At 26.9% G+C, this 18,473-nt stretch overlaps 1 long non-coding RNA gene across 1 annotated transcript in view; it reads left to right on the forward strand.

The window, feature by feature from the left end:
* The first annotated feature begins 683 nt into the window (after positions 1 to 683).
* LOC126336220 (uncharacterized) overlaps positions 684 to 18,473 on the forward strand; it is an 80,589-nt gene continuing 62,799 nt past the window's right edge. Inside the window, exon 1 of the long non-coding RNA XR_007564920.1 lies at positions 684 to 1,291. This is a non-coding gene — a long non-coding RNA (uncharacterized LOC126336220). The remainder of the gene's footprint in view (positions 1,292 to 18,473) is intronic.

The raw sequence follows: 18,473 nt of genomic DNA on the forward strand, positions 1-18,473 counted from the left end.
ACATTTAATTGAAACAATCTGAACAGCTTTACCAGCAATTACATTAATTTTTATTGCCCTTCCATCATTACGACTATTATATTTACTTGATGATTCAGTAGATGCAATAATTACAATTAAAACCATTGGACGACAATGATATTGAAGATATGAATATTCAGACTTCATAGACGTAGAATTTGACACTTATATAACACCAGAACAAGACCTAGAAAATGATGGATTCCGACTACTAGATGTAGATAACCGAACAATCCTACCAATAAATACAGAAGTACGAGTATTAACTAGAGCATCAGATGTTCTACACTCATGAGCAGTTCCTGCATTAGGGGTTAAAATTGATGCAACGCCAGGTCGGTTAAATCAAGGAACATTCACAATAAATCGACCTGGATTATTCTTTGGACAATGCTCAGAAATCTGTGGAGCAAACCACAGATTTATACCAATTGTAATTGAAAGAACTTCAGTAAATTTATTTATTAAGTGATTATCTAAGATAATTTAAGGAGTTAGTTAAAATAAATAACATTAGAGTGTCAATCTAAAGTAACTAAAAAAAATTAGTACACCTTGAAATTCATCAGATGACTTAAAGTAAGTAATGGTCTCTTAAACCAAATAATAGTAAATTAACGACTACTTCTGATGGGGAAATTATATCCAAATCCCTCAAATATCCCCTCTTATATGATTCTCACTATTCATTATATTTTCAGCTACATTAATCTTGTTTAATCAAATAAACTTCTTCTCATTTAAACCTAACCTTATTAAAAGAGCAGAAAAAGGAACAATTGAAATAAAAAACTTAAATTGAAAATGATAACAAATCTATTCTCAACATTTGACCCATCAACTAACATCTTTAATTTATCATTAAATTGAACTAGAACATTTCTAGGACTATTATTAATCCCATCACTATTTTGACTTACACCATCACGAATTAACATTATCTGAAATAAACTAAATTTAACCTTACATAATGAATTTAAAACACTTCTTGGACCAAAATCATTTAATGGAACAACATTAATTTTCATCTCGATTTTTATTATAATATTATTTAACAATTTCATAGGATTATTCCCTTATATTTTTACTAGAACAAGACATTTAGCATTAACATTTGCAATTGCCCTACCTATATGGCTAAGATTTATATTATTTGGATGAATTAACCATACTAATCATATATTTACACACCTTGTACCACAAGGTACACCGCCTGCATTAATATCATTTATAGTACTAATTGAAACAATTAGTAATGTTATTCGACCAGGTACATTAGCAGTACAGTTGGCAGCAAATATAATTGCAGGACACTTATTATTAACCTTATTAGGAAACACAGGACCATCTATAGCAATAAACTTAATCCCATTACTAATTATTGGACAAATACTTCTATTAATTCTAGAATCAGCAGTAGCAATAATTCAAGCCTATGTTTTCTCAATTCTAAGAACTCTATATTCTAGAGAAGTATATTAAACCTATGTTAACAACTCACTCAAACCACCCATTCCACTTAGTAGACTATAGACCTTGACCATTAACAGGAGCAATTGGAGCAATAGTCCTAGTATCAGGACTAGCAAAATGATTCCACCTATTTAATATTAACTTATTCATAATTGGATTTGGAATTACCCTACTAACTATAATTCAATGATGACGAGATGTATTACAAGAAGGAACATATCAAGGATTACATACAGGATTTGTATCAATTGGATTACGATGAGGAATAATTTTATTTATTGCATCAGAGGTATTATTTTTCGTTTCTTTTTTTTGAGCATTCTTTAGAAGAAGATTAGCACCAACAATTGAACTAGGAATACTATGACCTCCAATAGGAATTCAACCCTTTAACCCTATACAAATTCCATTACTTAATACAGCTATTCTTTTAGCATCAGGAGTAACAGTAACATGAGCACATCATAGTTTAATGGAATCTAATCATACTCAAGCACTACAAGGATTATTCTTCACAGTGTTATTAGGACTATACTTTACAATACTTCAAGCATATGAATATTGAAAAGCACCTTTTACCATTGCAGATCCAGTTTATGGATCAACATTCTTTGTTGCAACAGGATTCCATGGTTTACACGTAATTATTGGAACAATCTTTTTATCAACATGTCTACTTCGACACTCAATAAATCAATTTTCACCAAGACATCACTTTGGATTTGAAGCAGCAGCATGATACTGACACTTCGTAGACGTAGTATGATTATTCTTATATATCTCTATTTATTGATGAGGTAGATAATTGTTTTTCTAGTATAAATAGTACATTTGACTTCCAATCAGAAAGCTTGATATAAATCAAGAAAAACAATTCTAATTCTATCAACAAGAGTTTTCATTAGATTTATTATTCCAATAATTGTTATAATCCTGGCAACAACACTATCAAAAAAATTAATTAATGATCGAGAAAAAAGATCACCATTTGAATGTGGGTTTGATCCAAAAAGATCAGCACGAATACCATTCTCAATACGATTCTTCCTAATCGCAGTAATCTTTTTAATTTTTGATGTAGAAATTGCACTAATTCTACCAATTGTAATTATTTTTAAAACTTGAGACATTATAATCTGAACAGTATCAACAATATTTTTTATTCTAGTTCTATTAGGAGGACTATACCATGAATGAAACCAAGGAGCATTACAATGAGCAGAATAAAGGGTTGTAGTTAAATATAACATTTGGGTTGCATTCAAAAAGTATTGATATTATCAATCAACCTTAAATAGAATAAGAAGCGAAATATTGCAGTCAGTTTCGACCTGGAAGATTGGTATGTACTACCCTTATTCTTATTAATTGAAGCCAAAAAGAGGCGTATTACTGTTAATAATATTATTGAACTATAATAGTTCCAATTAAGGAAATGTAAAGCCAATATGAAAGCTGCTAACTTTTTATATTAGCGGTTAAACTCCGTTAACATTTCTAAAATTTATATAGTTTAAATAAAACATTACATTTTCACTGTAAAAATAATATATCTATATTTATAAATACTTAAAAGTAAAAATACTTCCTTAACATCTTCAGTGTCACGCTCTAATTATAAGCTATTTAAGTAAACGAAAAACAATATTACCAAAATAAATATTCAAAAAATAAAAGTTAAAAGATAAATCTTGAAATTAGAATCATATCAACCTTGAATATAACCAATTAAATAAATAAATAATCTATATAAACCTTGACCACCAAGTAATTCACCTCAACCATAATCAAATGACTTAGATGAATAATAACCTATTTTTAAAGGAATATATCTAATAAACTTAGTTGAAAGAAAAGGTATAAATCATATAGAACCAGCAAATCTAACAAAAGAAAGTATACTTAAAGAAAATAAATTATGAGAAAAATCAAAATTAGAAATAAGATAACCTAAATAAGCACCTAAAATAACAACTGTAATAGTTAAAAACTTTAAATAATAAGGTAAAGCAATCACATGAGGAATAGGAAAAATTAATCAAGATAAAAGACTACCACCAAAAACAGCAACAAACAATAGACCAATTATTCCAAATGAAATATAATAACCCTTATCATCAAAAGAAAATCTAGAATAAAAATTATTATCACCAGATATTGAATAATAAAACAAACGAAAAGAATAAGAAGCAGTTAAACCAGTAGAAAAAAAATAAAGAAAAAAATTAAACAATTAATTCATCTTAAACAAACCATCTCAAGAATTAAATCCTTTGAATAAAATCCCGCTAAAAAAGGTATTCCACACAAAGATAAACTAGAAACATTAAAACAAACAGAAGTTAAAGGTATGAAATTAACAATTGATCCTATAAAACGAATATCCTGAGAATCCTTCAAAATATGAATTATTGAACCTGCACAAATAAATAATAATGCCTTAAATAAAGCATGAGCCAATAAATGAAAAAATGCAAGCTTTGGATAACCTATAGCCAAAATTCTTATTATTAAACCAAGTTGTCTTAAAGTAGAAAGAGCAATAATCTTCTTTAAATCAAACTCAAAATTAGCGCCCAATCCAGCCATAAATATAGTTATACAACCAATTAAAAGTAAAAATCAACCACAATTATAAGTATCCAATATTGGTCTAAAACGAAGTAATAAATAAACACCAGCAGTAACAAGAGTAGAAGAATGAACTAAAGCAGAAACAGGAGTAGGAGCTGCTATAGCAGCAGGAAGTCATGAAGAGAAAGGAATCTGAGCTGTCTTAGTTATAGCTGCTAAAACAATTAATATAGTAATGAGCTTTATTTCAAAAGAATTAGAAATAAAATCATAATAATAAATATAATTTCAACCACCAAAATTTAACATTCATGCAATAGAAATTAAAATAGCAACATCACCAATACGATTAGAAAGTGCAGTTAATATACCAGCACTATAAGATTTTACATTTTGATAATAAATAACTAAACAATAAGAAACTAAACCTAAACCACCTCAACCTAATAAAATTCTAATTAAATTAGGACTAATAATTAAAAAACAAATAGAAAGAATAAATATTAAAACAATAATAATAAAACGATTTATATTCTTTTCACCAGATATATAATCCTCTCTATAATAAATAACCAAAGAAGAAATATATATAACAAAAGATATAAAAATAAGAGATATTCAATCCAAAATTAAAGTTATAACAACTATAGAACCATTTAAATTGAAAAGCTCTCACTCAACAAAAACTCTATAATCAATTATTAAATAATAAATACCTAAAATAAAAATTATAGTTCTCGAAATAAACAAAGAAAAAAAACTCAAAGAACAAATAGAAAATAAATTCACGGCCTAAGATAAAAAACTTCATATCATTGATTCCACAAAACAATATTTTTAATTAAAATACTTAAGCAAACTAAACAAAGAAATATTCACCCTTTAAACAGAGAATATTTAAAGGCAATCAATGTAAAAGTAAAAGATGATATTCACGAAAATAACCAAGAGAACAAGTATAAACACCAGAATAATAATTCCCATGCTGAGAATAAGAATATATATACAAAGTATAAACAGCTCTAAAAAAAGATAAAAAAATCAAAGGAAAGAATCTAAAAGAAGATCAGGATATAATTCTATTTAATAATCTAATTTCACCTACCAAATTTAAAGAAGGAGGAGCAGCCATATTTGATGATCTTAAAAGAAATCATCATAAAGCCATTCTTGGCATCAAATTAATTATACCCTTGTTAATTAATAATCTTCGTCTACCTAAACGTTCATAAATAATATTAGATAAACAAAATAAACCAGAAGAACATAAACCATGACCAACCATTAGAGAAAGAGAACCTACACAACCTCATCAATTCATAGTCATCAATCCACCAATAACCATTCTTATATGAGCAACAGAAAAATATGCAATTAAAGACTTTAAATCAACCTGACGAAAACAAATAAATCTTACAATAACACCCCCAGATAAACCTAAAGAAAATCAAAAATAATTAAACTTTAAACCCAAATAAGAAATAACCTTTATAACACGAAAAATACCATAACCACCTAACTTTAATAAAACACCAGCAAGAATTATTCTACCTGAAATAGGGGCCTCTACATGAGCCTTAGGAAGTCATAAATGAACCAAAAACATAGGTATCTTAACTAAAAAAGCCAAAATTATAAATACATAAAACATAAAATAATAAGAACCAAAATCAACCAATAAAGGAAAATATAAAGTATTAGAAAAATCATAAACCTTAAATAAAACTAATAATAAAGGTAATCTAGCAACCAAAGTATAAAAAATTAAATAAACACCAGCCTGCAAACGCTCAGGTTGATAACCCCAACCCAAAATTAAAAGTAAAGTAGGAACTAATCTAGCCTCAAAAAAAATATAAAAAGAAAGAAGACTTAATCTAGCAAATGAACAATAAAGCATAATTATTAAAATCAAAACCATAAAAACAAAAAAATTAGAATGATATGAACTTAAATAAACTGAACCTCTAGCAGTGATTATTAAAGAACAAATCCAAAAACTAAGTAAAATTAAACTAAAAGAAAAATAATCAATACCAAAATAATATCTAATTATATTCAAATCAGCATATGAATAAACACAAATTATAAAAACAAAACCCGACAGAAACATTAAAGAATGAACCAACCATCAACAATTATTTAATAAACAAAGAGGGATCAAAAAAATAGTTATAAATAAATACTTTAACATAAAGATAAACCAAAAGAATTAAAAAAATCATTACCATGAGAACGAATTATAGAAACTAAAATAGAAAGACCTAAAGCACCCTCACAAACAGAAAAAACTAAAAAAATAACAGGAAAAATAATCATAATCAAACTCAATAAGAAAAACAATAACTAACATAAATAAAGAAAGAACAATATATTCTAATCTCAAAAGAACCATTAATAAATGTTTACGTTTAGAAGAAAAAACATAAACACCAGCAAAATAAATCAATAAAGAAGTAAAAATAGAGAATATAAACATTAGTTTTAATAGTTTAAAAAAAACGCCGGTCTTGTAAACCGGAAATAAGTCCAGCCCCCACTTTTAAAACTTCAGAGGTGGAAAAGCTTCCATCATCGGTCCCCAAAACCGGTATTTTAAATAAACTAACCCCTGAAATGATCAAAATAATAATTATATCATTATCAAATGTAATAAATATTAATTTTATTAAATTAAGACACCCAATATCAATAATGCTTTTTATTATCCTTCAAACCTTCCAAGTTGGATTAATAACAGGAACAATAATAGAAAGATATTGATTATCATATATTTTATTTTTAACATTTCTTGGTGGTATACTAGTATTATTTATTTACATTACAAGAATTGCATCAAACGAAATATTTCAGCCTAAATCAATCACTATAATTATTACATTAATAATGTGAGTATTTATCATATTAATATTAATTATTCTAGATATATCTATATAGACTTTTTCAAAAACACCGAAACTATAAATATTGATAATTCAATCAATTATCAAGAAATAACAATATCTTTAGAAAAATTATATAATAGACCAACATTCATTATTACAATAATAATAATAATTTATTTATTTTTAGCACTACTAGCAGTTGTTAAAATCACCAATATTAATCAGGGACCTATTCGTAAAATAAGATAATTACTAATGAATAAACCCTTACGATTAAGACATCCTTTAATTAAAATTATTAATAACTCTTTAATTGACTTACCTGCCCCAACAAATATTTCATTTTGATGAAATTTTGGATCCCTATTAGGGTTATGTTTGGTAATTCAAATCGTAACTGGACTATTTTTAGCTATACATTATACATCAAATATTGAAATAGCATTCAGTAGTGTAGTACACATCTGCCGAGACGTAAATAATGGTTGAATTATCCGAACCTTACACGCAAATGGAGCATCTATATTTTTTATTTGTATTTACTTACATGTAGGATGGGGAATTTACTATGGATCTTATATATATATATATACATACCTGAATAATTGGTACAGTGATTTTATTTTTAGTTATAGCAACTGCATTTATAGGATATGTCTTACCCTGAGGCCAAATATTTCTTAATTAGTGTCCATGTCGCAAACGCATGAGATAAATTAATTAAGGAATAAAGTTAATTAGCTTAGGAAAAGCATATGTTTTGAAAACATAAAATTAGAAGTTTAACTCTTCTATTAACTTTTCTCAAAAAATTTCACTAAACAAATGAGATAAATAAAATCTTTAAACCAACAAAGAAAATAAAAAAATTCAAAGATAAAGGTAAAAAACTTTTTCATGCTAAGTACATTAATTTATCATAACGGAACCGTGGTAATGTTCCACGAACCCAAATAAAACCAAAAGATATAATAGCAAGCTTAATAAAAAATATAAAAGAATAAAAATCACCGCCCAAAAAAATTAAAGCCAATAACATTCTTATGAAGACAATTCTAGTATATTCAGCTAAAAAAATTAAAGTAAAACCACCCGCACCATACTCAATATTAAATCCTGAAACTCAGATCTGAACTCAGATCATGTAAGAATTTAAAGGTCGAACAGACCTAATCATTGGGCTCCTGCACCCAAAATTTTTCTTAATCCAACATCGAGGTCGCAATCTGCTTTGTCGACATGAGCTCTCAAAAACAATTACGCTGTTATCCCTAAGGTAACTTAATCTTATGATCATAAATTATGGATCAAAATAACAAACATAAATAAATGATATAATAATGAAGAGTTTATCTATTCTTCATGTCACCCCAACAAAACATCATCATTAAATATAGAAAGACAAACAAAAAACTATATAAAAGTAAAATGTCAAGCTCTATAGGGTCTTCTCGTCCTAAAGAAGAATTTAAGCCTTTTGACTCAAAAGTTAAATTCAAAAATTTATTAAGAGACAGTTGATTTCTCGTCAAGCCATTCATTCCAGCCACTAATTAAGAGACTAATGATTATGCTACCTTTGCACGGTCAAAATACCGCGGCTCTTTAAAAATACGCTCAGTGAGCAGGCCAGACCTCAAAATATAAACAAGAGGACATGTTTTTGATAAACAGGTGGAAATCAATTTTGCCTAGTTCCTTATAATAAGTTCACAAGGTAAAAATTTCATACAAATAAATATACTAATTCTATCATTATTACAAAAATTTTAAAATTAAATTAATAATCTTAATAAAAAACCTAAAATATTTATAAAATCAAAATAAAAAATAATGAACTAAAACGTAATCTTAAAGATAGCTGGTTTAAAGCTTACTATTATATTTCTATAAAATAAATTATAGGTTATTAACTTCAAAGCTTATCCCTTAAAGAATAAATAAGTTAATATTTTTACTTAAAAAATTAAATAAAAACAAATAACTTTAAAAAATTAAATTTTTTCTTAAGAAACTAGATATCTTGGGAAACGATTAACATCTCATTTCTATAAATAATTTAATAATAATTATGATACATTAACTATAAATTATTTATAAATCAACCCAAATCGAGACAAGTAAAATAAATACTAAAATTTTGATAAACCCTGATACAAAAGGTACAATAAATAAAATCTACTTAGAAAAATTTAAAATAATATTTCATAAAACACTTACATTACCAATAAACTATAATTTAAAAAATCAATTCTATAAAATATACTAAGACAAAAATACAATAAAATTATTTATATTAAATAATTAAATAAACAAAAAATAAATATAATAAAATAAATAATCAAGATATCCTGATTTGCACAGAAAAATTTTCAGTGTAAATGAAACACTTTACTAATAAGTTATATCTTGAAACTCTTCCTAGATACACTTTCCAGTACATCTACTATGTTACGACTTATCTCATCTAAATTGAAGCTACTTTAAAATAAAATAGAATAATCAATAATGAGAGCGACGGGCGATGTGTACACATCTCAGAGCCAATATCAGTTAAATTAAATAAATTAAATTACTATCAAATCCACCTTCATTAACAGTATTTCACTATCAAATCCGTTATAAACAAAAATCTATTGTAACCCACCTCCTCTTAACTATAAGCTGCACCTTGACCTGAAATATTTTATAATTATAAATCTTGAGAATTATAACTCTAAAAAGATTCTCTGATAACGGAGATATATAAACAAATAAATTAAGTAGAGTAAATCGTGTATTATCAATCATGGGGTAGGTTCCTCTGAATGGAATGAGATACCGCCAAATTCCTTGGGTTTAAAGACCTTAACTAATAGTACCCTGGTAAATATAATTAACATTTAAAATAATAGGGTATCTAATCCTAGTTTATTATTTAAATTTCACAGATTCATAAAAAGGGCCACAAATAAATTTTAACATTTCACCTTACAAATTTATATTTCAACCCTAATAATATAAACAACTGTTTTAACCAATAATATTCACTTGTATCAATCGTATAACCGCGGCTGCTGGCACGAATTATGCCGATACTAAATCAATTGCTAAATCCAAGATCACTTGATAATTAAATCAAATTACTGCAAAAAGAACATTTAGTCTAACAAAACTTACATATAATACAAAGAAAAAGTGAATAAACAAGCAAGAATAAAACTTTTAAAAATAAAAAATAAGAAAATTTTAAATCTATTAATTCAGGAAAAAATAAAAGATTCAAATATTTAAAGAAAAAAAAAGAAAAAAACCACAAACATTAACAAAAAAAAAGAAACGCCCCTATGTATGACCACAATAACTTCTCTATTATATATAATTAAAGATTAATATGGAACATGTATAGCAATAAATGTATTATATTCTTTCTTATATAATCTTTCTTTTCACTAATAAATAAAGAAAGATTAAATAATATAATAAATATATTTTATACAATTATGTAATTTAATATAATATGTTATTAATATGAATTCTTTTTTTTTATATTAAGTTAACTTTCATATATATTAGTTAAATAATCTAATTATAGATAATTTACATAATTATATTATTATAATTAATATAATTATTTATATTAATTATAATATTTTATATTTAAATTAATAATTTTATTTATTATATCCAATTATAATAATATTAAATGTTAAATTACATATTATTATATATATTATATTATAATAACCTATTTTAAGCTAAAAACATAAGTAGCTATAATCCTAGGTAAATAATTGCATTAAAATAATCAATTGATAATGGTAAGATGAACTTATAATACTTTAATTTCAATTAAATGTAATATATTAATATAAATTATTTATTATATATATATATATATATATATATATATATATATATATATATATATATATATATATATATATATATATATATATATATATATATATATATAAATAAAATGAGCAGGATAAATTAATCCTAATTAAACAAAATAATACATAAAAGAATTTCAAAAAAAAACTTTCGATTTATATATTAAATAAATGAAGTGCCTGATTAAAGGGTTACCTTGATAGGGTAAATAAAGTAAATAAAATTACCTTCATTAAAATTACATAAGATAGAATTAAACTACCTCCTTTAGTATCAAAAACTAACGTGCATCATACACCTTAATGTAAAAAGGTAAGCTAAACAAGCTAATGGGTTCATACCCCATTTATAGAGGTATCAATCCTCTCCTTTTTAATGACCAACAACTCTACAAAACTTCTCTTCCTATCAACATTAATGATAGGAACGATCCTGTCCATTTCATCAAATTCCTGATTTGGGGTTTGAATAGGACTTGAGATCAACTTACTTTCATTTATTCCGCTCCTAACAAGAAATAAAAATATAATAATAAATGAATCATCAATTAAATATTTTATTGTCCAAGCAATAGCATCGACAATATTATTATTTTCAATTTTGCTGATTCAAATAAAATATCCCATGGGATGGGAAACAGAATTTATCCCATCAATAATAATTAGATCTAGACTATTATTAAAGATTGGAGCTGCACCTTTCCATTTCTGATTTCCAGAAGTTATAGGAGCATCAAGATGAAATAATTGTTTAACATTAATAACATGACAAAAAATCGCCCCAATAATGGTCTTATCTTATTGTATTCAATTAAGAACTTTTATTTGAACAATTATTATCTTAAGAATTATTATTGGGGCAATAGGAGGTTTAAATCAAACATCCTTACGACAACTTTTAGCATATTCATCAATCAGACATCTAGGTTGAATAATTAGATCATTAACAGTCAGAGAAAACATCTGAGAACTATACTTCATTATTTACTCACTATTAAGATTAATTATAGTTTTATTATTTAAGCAAATAAATCTATTTTTCATAAATCAAATTTATTCAGCCAGAAATATAAAAACCGAAATTAAATTCATAATATTCTTATCTTTATTATCTTTAGGTGGACTACCACCATTCCTTGGATTCTTACCAAAATGAATTGTAATACAATCATTAATAGAAAACAATATAACAACTATTATAACTATTATAGTTGTATTAACTACAATTACACTCTACTACTATATACGTATTAGATTCTCAGCTCTAATTATATCATACACAGAATCGTGATCTATAAAGATAAAGTCCCAAAAATCAAGAATCATTCTTCCTATAACAGTAATAATTTCAACAATAGGATTGATTTCAACATCAACCTTAATTTCATTATACTAAGGACTTAAGTTAATCAAACTAATAACCTTCAAAGTTATAATTAAAAGAATAATCTTTTAGGCCTTAGTAAAATTTTACACCTCTAGAATTGCAGTCTAGAATCATAATTGAGAAAACATCTCATAAGTAGATTTACAGTCTACCACCTAAAATTCAGCCATCTTACCGCAAAAATGATTATTCTCAACAAACCATAAGGACATTGGTACTTTATACTTCATATTTGGAGCATGAGCAGGAATAGTAGGAACATCAATAAGAATACTTATTCGTGCTGAACTTGGCCAACCCGGATCTCTAATTGGGGATGACCAGATTTATAATGTTATTATTACAGCTCACGCATTCGTAATAATTTTCTTTATAGTAATACCTATTATAATTGGTGGATTTGGTAATTGACTTGTTCCACTAATAATTGGTGCACCAGATATAGCATTTCCACGAATAAATAATATAAGTTTTTGATTACTACCACCTTCACTAACCCTTCTTCTTACATCTTCTATAGTAGATAATGGTGCTGGTACAGGATGAACAGTTTACCCTCCTCTAGCAGGAGCTATTGCACACGGGGGTGCATCTGTAGATCTAGCTATTTTTTCACTGCACTTAGCAGGTGTATCATCTATTCTTGGTGCAGTGAATTTCATTACAACAGCAATTAATATACGATCAGAAAGTATAACTTTAGATCAAACACCTTTATTTGTATGATCTGTAGCTATTACAGCATTACTTCTCCTTCTTTCACTTCCAGTTTTAGCAGGAGCTATTACTATATTATTAACAGATCGAAATTTAAATACATCATTCTTTGACCCTGCAGGAGGGGGTGACCCAATTTTATATCAACATCTATTTTGATTCTTTGGACACCCAGAAGTTTATATTTTAATTCTACCGGGGTTCGGAATTATTTCACATATTGTATGTCAAGAAAGAGGAAAAATTGAATCATTTGGAACATTAGGTATAATTTATGCTATTCTATCAATTGGACTAATAGGATTTATTGTATGAGCACATCATATATTTACAGTAGGAATGGATGTTGACACACGAGCATATTTTACATCAGCAACAATAATTATTGCTGTACCTACAGGAATTAAGGTATTTAGATGATTAGCTACATTATATGGAACTAAATTCAAGTTCAATCCACCATTATTATGAGCTCTAGGATTTATTTTCCTATTTACAATTGGTGGATTAACAGGATTAGTATTAGCAAATTCATCACTTGATATTGTATTACATGATACATATTATGTAGTAGCCCACTTTCATTATGTATTATCTATAGGAGCAGTATTTGCAATTATAGGAGGTGTCATTCAATGATATCCACTATTTACAGGATTAACTATAAATAATACATGATTAAAAATCCAATTTACAATTATATTCATTGGAGTAAATTTAACATTCTTTCCTCAACACTTCCTAGGATTAGCAGGAATACCTCGACGATACTCTGACTACCCAGACGCATATACATCATGAAACGTAGTATCAAGAATTGGGTCTACAATTTCTATTGTAGGAATCATTATATTCATTGTAATTATATGAGAAAGAATGATTACAAACCGAGCAATTATATTTAGAGCTAACATAAGAAGATCAACAGAATGACTACAAAATAACCCTCCTGCAGAACATAGTTACTCAGAATTACCATTAATCTCTAGATTCTAATATGGCAGATTAGTGCAGTAGATTTAAGCTCTACAAATAAAGGTTTGACCTTTTATTAGAAAATATTTATTAATGGCAACATGATCAAATTTATCTCTTCAAGATGGAGCTTCACCATTAATGGAGCAATTATCATTCTTTCATGATCATACTATGGTCGTATTATTATTAATTACAGTAATTGTAGGTTATGCCCTAAGTTATATATTATTTATTGCCTATACTAACCGTAATATACTTCATGGACATTTAATTGAAACAATCTGAACAGCTTTACCAGCAATTACATTAATTTTTATTGCCCTTCCATCATTACGACTATTATATTTACTTGATGATTCAGTAGATGCAATAATTACAATTAAAACCATTGGACGACAATGATATTGAAGATATGAATATTCAGACTTCATAGACGTAGAATTTGACACTTATATAACACCAGAACAAGACCTAGAAAATGATGGATTCCGACTACTAGATGTAGATAACCGAACAATCCTACCAATAAATACAGAAGTACGAGTATTAACAAGAGCATCAGATGTTCTACACTCATGAGCAGTTCCTGCATTAGGGGTTAAAATTGATGCAACGCCAGGTCGGTTAAATCAAGGAACATTCACAATAAATCGACCTGGATTATTCTTTGGACAATGCTCAGAAATCTGTGGAGCAAACCACAGATTTATACCAATTGTAATTGAAAGAACTTCAGTAAATTTATTTATTAAGTGATTATCTAAGATAATTTAAGGAGTTAGTTAAAATAAATAACATTAGAGTGTCAATCTAAAGTAACTAAAAAAAATTAGTACACCTTGAAATTCATCAGATGACTGAAAGTAAGTAATGGTCTCTTAAACCAAATAATAGTAAATTAACGACTACTTCTGATGGGGAAATTATATCCAAATCCCTCAAATATCCCCTCTTATATGATTCTCACTATTCATTATATTTTCAGCTACATTAATCTTGTTTAATCAAATAAACTTCTTCTCATTTAAACCTAACCTTATTAAAAGAGCAGAAAAAGGAACAATTGAAATAAAAAACTTAAATTGAAAATGATAACAAATCTATTCTCAACATTTGACCCATCAACTAACATCTTTAATTTATCATTAAATTGAACTAGAACATTTCTAGGACTATTATTAATCCCATCACTATTTTGACTTACACCATCACGAATTAACATTATCTGAAATAAACTAAATTTAACCTTACATAATGAATTTAAAACACTTCTTGGACCAAAATCATTTAATGGAACAACATTCATTTTCATCTCAATTTTTATTATAATATTATTTAACAATTTCATAGGACTATTCCCTTATATTTTTACTAGAACAAGACATTTAGCATTAACATTTGCAATTGCCCTACCTATATGGCTAAGATTTATATTATTTGGATGAATTAACCATACTAATCATATATTTACACACCTTGTACCACAAGGTACACCGCCTGCATTAATATCATTTATAGTACTAATTGAAACAATTAGTAATGTTATTCGACCAGGTACATTAGCAGTACGGTTGGCAGCAAATATAATTGCAGGACACTTATTATTAACCTTATTAGGAAACACAGGACCATCTATAGCAATAAACTTAATCTCATTACTAATTATTGGACAAATACTTCTATTAATTCTAGAATCAGCAGTAGCAATAATTCAAGCCTATGTTTTCTCAATTCTAAGAACTCTATATTCTAGAGAAGTATATTAAACCTATGTTAACAACTCACTCAAACCACCCATTCCACTTAGTAGACTATAGACCTTGACCATTAACAGGAGCAATTGGAGCAATAGTCCTAGTATCAGGACTAGCAAAATGATTCCACCTATTTAATATTAACTTATTCATAATTGGATTTGGAATTACCCTACTAACTATAATTCAATGATGACGAGATGTAGTACGAGAAGGAACATATCAAGGATTACATACAGGATTTGTATCAATTGGATTACGATGAGGAATAATTTTATTTATTGCATCAGAGGTATTATTTTTCGTTTCTTTTTTTGAGCATTCTTTAGAAGAAGATTAGCACCAACAATTGAACTAGGAATACTATGACCTCCAATAGGAATTCAACCCTTTAACCCTATACAAATTCCATTACTTAATACAGCTATTCTTTTAGCATCAGGAGTAACAGTAACATGAGCACATCATAGTTTAATGGAATCTAATCATACTCAAGCACTACAAGGATTATTCTTCACAGTGTTATTAGGACTATACTTTACAATACTTCAAGCATATGAATATTGAAAAGCACCTTTTACCATTGCAGATGCAGTTTATGGATCAACATTCTTTGTTGCAACAGGATTCCATGGTTTACACGTAATTATTGGAACAATCTTTTTATCAACATGTCTACTTCGACACTCAATAAATCAATTTTCACCAAGACATCACTTTGGATTTGAAGCAGCAGCATGATACTGACACTTCGTAGACGTAGTATGATTATTCTTATATATCTCTATTTATTGATGAGGTAGATAATTGTTTTTCTAGTATAAATAGTACATTTGACTTCCAATCAGAAAGCTTGATATAAATCAAGAAAAACAATTCTAATTGTATCAACAAGAGTTTTCATTAGATTTATTATTCCAATAATTGTTATAATCCTGGCAACAACACTATCAAAAAAATTAATTAATGATCGAGAAAAAAGATCACCATTTGAATGTGGGTTTGATCCAAAAAGATCAGCACGAATACCATTCTCAATACGATTCTTCCTAATCGCAGTAATCTTTTTAATTTTTGATGTAGAAATTGCACTAATTCTACCAATTGTAATTATTTTTAAAACTTCAGACATTATAATCTGAACAGTATCAACAATATTTTTTATTCTAGTTCTATTAGGAGGACTATACCATGAATGAAACCAAGGAGCATTACAATGAGCAGAATAAAGGGTTGTAGTTAAATATAACATTTGGGTTGCATTCAAAAAGTATTGATATTATCAATCAACCTTAAATAGAATAAGAAGCGAAATATTGCAGTCAGTTTCGACCTGGAAGATTGGTATGTACTACCCTTATTCTTATTAATTGAAGCCAAAAAGAGGCGTATTACTGTTAATAATATAATTGAACTATAATAGTTCCAATTAAGGAAATGTAAAGCCAATATGAAAGCTGCTAACTTTTTATATTAGCGGTTAAACTCCGTTAACATTTCTAAAATTTATATAGTTTAAATAAAACATTACATTTTCACTGTAAAAATAATATATCTATATTTATAAATACTTAAAAGTAAAAATACTTCCTTAACATCTTCAGTGTCACGCTCTAATTATAAGCTATTTAAGTAAACGAAAAACAATATTACCAAAATAAATATTCAAAAAATAAAAGTTAAAAGATAAATCTTGAAATTAGAATCATATCAACCTTGAATATAACCAATTAAATAAATAAATAATCTATATAAACCTTGACCACCAAGTAATTCACCTCAACCATAATCAAATGACTTAGATGAATAATAACCTATTTTTAAAGGAATATATCTAATAAACTTAGTTGAAAGAAAAGGTATAAATCATATAGAACCAGCAAATCTAACAAAAGAAAGTATACTTAAAGAAAATAAATTATGAGAAAAATCAAAATTAGAAATAAGATAACCTAAATAAGCACCTAAAATAACAACTGTAATAGTTAAAAACTTTAAATAATAAGGTAAAGCAATCACATGAGGAATAGGAAAAATTAATCAAGATAAAAGACTACCACCAAAAACAGCAACAAACAATAGACCAATTATTCCAAATGAAATATAATAACCCTTATCATCAAAAGAAAATCTAGAATAAAAATTATTATCACCAGATATTGAATAATAAAACAAACGAAAAGAATAAGAAGCAGTTAAACCAGTAGAAAAAAAATAAAGAAAAAAAATTAAACAATTAATTCATCTTAAACAAACCATCTCAAGAATTAAATCCTTTGAATAAAATCCCGCTAAAAAAGGTATTCCACACAAAGATAAACTAGAAACATTAAAACAAACTGAAGTTAAAGGTATGAAATTAACAATTGATCCTATAAAACGAATATCCTGAGAATCCTTCAAATTATGAATTATTGAACCTGCACATATAAATAATAATGCCTTAAATAAAGCATGAGCCAATAAATGAAAAAATGCAAGCTTTGGATAACCTATAGCCAAAATTCATATTATTAAACCAAGTTGTCTTAAAGTAGAAAGAGCAATAATCTTCTTTAAATCAAACTCAAAATTAGCGCCCAATCCAGCCATAAATATAGTTATACAACCAATTAAAAGTAAAAATCAACCACAATTATAAGTATCCAATATTGGTCTAAAACGAATTAATAAATAAACACCAGCAGTAACAAGAGTAGAAGAATGAACTAAAGCAGAAACAGGAGTAGGAGCTGCTATAGCAGCAGGAAGTCATGAAGAGAAAGGAATCTGAGCTCTCTTAGTTATAGCTGCTAAAACAATTAATATA

Source organism: Schistocerca gregaria, chromosome 2, assembly GCF_023897955.1.
Source record: "Schistocerca gregaria isolate iqSchGreg1 chromosome 2, iqSchGreg1.2, whole genome shotgun sequence".
NCBI classification, from domain to species: Eukaryota; Metazoa; Arthropoda; class Insecta; order Orthoptera; family Acrididae; genus Schistocerca; species Schistocerca gregaria.